Source organism: Mastomys coucha, unplaced genomic scaffold, assembly GCF_008632895.1.
Source record: "Mastomys coucha isolate ucsf_1 unplaced genomic scaffold, UCSF_Mcou_1 pScaffold3, whole genome shotgun sequence".
NCBI lineage: Eukaryota > Metazoa > Chordata > Mammalia > Rodentia > Muridae > Mastomys > Mastomys coucha.
This window is the reverse complement of record NW_022196909.1, coordinates 44,020,065-44,022,966: the sequence shown is the minus strand read 5'-3', so window position 1 is coordinate 44,022,966 and position 2,902 is coordinate 44,020,065. Positions and strand designations below refer to the sequence as shown.

General features: G+C 50.9%; 1 long non-coding RNA gene across 1 annotated transcript in view; it reads left to right on the top strand.

Annotated features, from left to right (window-relative positions):
* Nucleotides 1–966: 966 nt before the first annotated feature.
* Nucleotides 967–2,902, top strand: part of LOC116075359 — a 3,721-nt gene continuing 1,785 nt past the window's right edge. Inside the window, exon 1 of the long non-coding RNA XR_004112538.1 lies at nucleotides 967–1,158. This is a non-coding gene — a long non-coding RNA (uncharacterized LOC116075359). The remainder of the gene's footprint in view (nucleotides 1,159–2,902) is intronic.

The window sequence follows — 2,902 nt, the reverse complement described above, 5'->3', positions numbered from 1 at the left end:
GACAAGGTCTTGATGCCAAATGACTGAATCAGTCACCAAGCACATTGGACCCCTTGGGGCTGGAAGTTCTGTTCTCATGACTAGGAGCTCCCCCCTCCTCCCCCTCCCCCTTTCCCCCATCCCCACCCCCTAGCAGCTTTCAGTGCCAGAAGCTCCTCAGTGTGTGTGGGGTCTCCTCTCTGTGCCCGCTTCCCAGGCTCCACAGTGGGATTTTCTCTGGCTTGAGCTGGCACGGCACGGGTCTTGTGCATACTGTCACAACCATTGTGAGTTCATATGCACAACTGCCCTGTTGTAAGATGGGTGTCTGGGTTTCTCCGTGTAGCCCTGGCTGTCCTAGAACTTGTTCTGTAGACCAGGCTAGCGTCCAACTCGGAGATCCACCTGTCTCTGCCTTCCCCAGTGCTGGGATTAAAGGCATGCGCCACCACTGCCCAGTGAAAACATTTTTAAATAAATAAACTCTTTTAAACCCACCGCTCTCTGCCTACAGAAGGATCCCTCTGAGGCTTCAACAATCATGTCTCCTGGTATAGTATGGGGCCATGGAATTCCTAGCCAATGGCTACCAGGCACTAGGTGCTGGAAACCTCAGGGGTCATGGCTTCTGCATCTAACTCAACGTACCAAAGCCCTGAAAGAAAATCTCTCATGGCCCACAAGGAAAAGCTATTTTGTACACAGTCCTTCACTTTCTGACTGAGCCCTGCTGATGAGCGCTTCAGAGACTGAAAGCACACACACACACACAAACACACACACAGACACACCCACACACAGGCACATGCATACACACACACCGCTGCTTTCAAGAGCAGCATAGCAGGAATTCAATCCATAAATGGAGAAGACCTTGCCATGGCTTTTAAGGGAAAAAAATGTACAGTTTTATTTATATATATAATATATAAATATGTATATCAATATATATTTAAAAAACATCTTTTCATCCAGCAGCTGAGATCACTGGAATCTGGAAACAGCAGATGAGACCCACGCTGCATTCACATGAAGATGTGCTGCCCTGTGGCTCCCACTCAAGTCTGCAGACAGTCTCTGAATGGCAGGACCACAGGCAAACACAGGGCAGCCGGGAGTCCAGGCCAAGAAGGAAGAGCCATTGATCCAAGTCCCTGGGCCCCCAGCCATGAACCAAAGGTACTTGGTGGGCTTTTGTCATGAGAACCTCAGGTTAGCCACAGCAGGGACCAGAGCCAGCACTGCGGGTTCCACTAACATCTAGTGGTCAGAATAGGGATCGGGAGTTAGCTCAGATAGCAGGGTGCTTGTCCAGCATTCATGAGGCCCTGGGTTCGAATCCAGATGCCCCCCAAAATGCAAGCCTCTGTGTGTGTGTGTGTGTGTGTGTACACGCATGTGTGAAGGGGTTCCAGGACCCTGAGCAGGCAGAAGAGTATTTTTTTACTTCTGACTGCATACATCAAATCTGTGGGACTCCTGATCTCCAGCCCTGGGTGATAATCTAATAATGGTCAATTGTCCTGGGAGCTCCAAAGGACATATGTGGTCTTCTAAAGTAGACAGTAGTTGGTTTCCCATGCCATTTAGCTTGCAGACCGCTGCTAGCTGACATTCTGAGGGAAAGTGCGTACTAATTGCTTTTCTCCTTACTCTGACAAAGGCAGAGGAAAGATTTATTTCTGCTCAGTTTTAGGAGACAGCCCATGATGGTGATGGAGGCAGGGTCCCGAGGGTGGCCACACTGTTAGGGTGGTCTACAGTTAGGAAGCAGAGAGGGATGAAGGTGGTGTCCCAGTCTGTGGGTTGGTGGCCCCCCAAAGCAGGGTGGGTCTTCCCTCGACAGTGAGACCTTCTTGGAAACCCCCTTGTGTGCACACCCAAAGGTGTACTTCTGCGCTGATTCAAACACCCAATCGAGTTGAGAGTGGAAATTAACTAACACAGGGATCACTTGGACCCTAGTGACCAGGATAGTGGAGAAGGCAGCTTTTCATCAAGTGGGACCAACGTGTAGGAGATGAGGGAGAAGCTGTGGACCTTCTCAGCGGAAGGGCCACAAGGAAAGGCCACTCTGTTAGCCCAACAGTCAGTCTGTGGGAGATTGTGACAGTCCCTTCTTACTACGACCTCACTGTAGAAGGGGTAAGTGCTCCCTCTTGAGCCTCTTGTTGGGATCCTAATCTCCTTTGTGAGGGATCCTGGCAAGTACCCGCAATGGTCTACCTGACAGGATGTTCCCAACAATATGCCTGACAGGCCACTCTGTCTTAGTGAGGGTCTTACTGCTGTGAACAGACCCCATGACCAAGACAACTCTCATAAGGACGGCATTTCATTGGGGCGGGCTTACAGGTTCAGAGGTTCAGTCCATTATCATCAAGGCAGGAACATGGCAGCATCCAGGCAGGCATGGTGCTGGTGGAGCTGAGAGTTCTGCATCTTCATCTGAAGGCTGCTAGCAGAATACTGGCTTCCAGGCAGCTAAGAGGAGGGTCCTAAAGCCCTTGCCCACAGTGACACACCTACTCCAACAAGGCCATCACTCCCTGGGCAGAGCATAGACAAACCATGACAGGTACCCCCCAACAGCACAGTTGTCAGGTAACCCTGACTGGTACCTGCAGCTACTACCCCATTCGCAGCATGCGGTAACTCCTTCCCAGGCAGGAACAGAGTGATGACACGCTGAGTGGTTAGCTCTCATTCCCAGCCTCCACAGGACTGACATCGATCTCTCCATCTGGAGAAGGAGGCAGTCACCACTGTCTCCCAGACTCAGGGAAAACTGCCCTTGACAGCTTCCCACACACAGGAATCACTGTGGGTGTTGCAGTGCGACTCGGCTCTAATGACTCCCTCACGGCACATAACTTTCCCCGCACATTGTGAATATTTTCCCAAAATTACGAATATTTTCCTG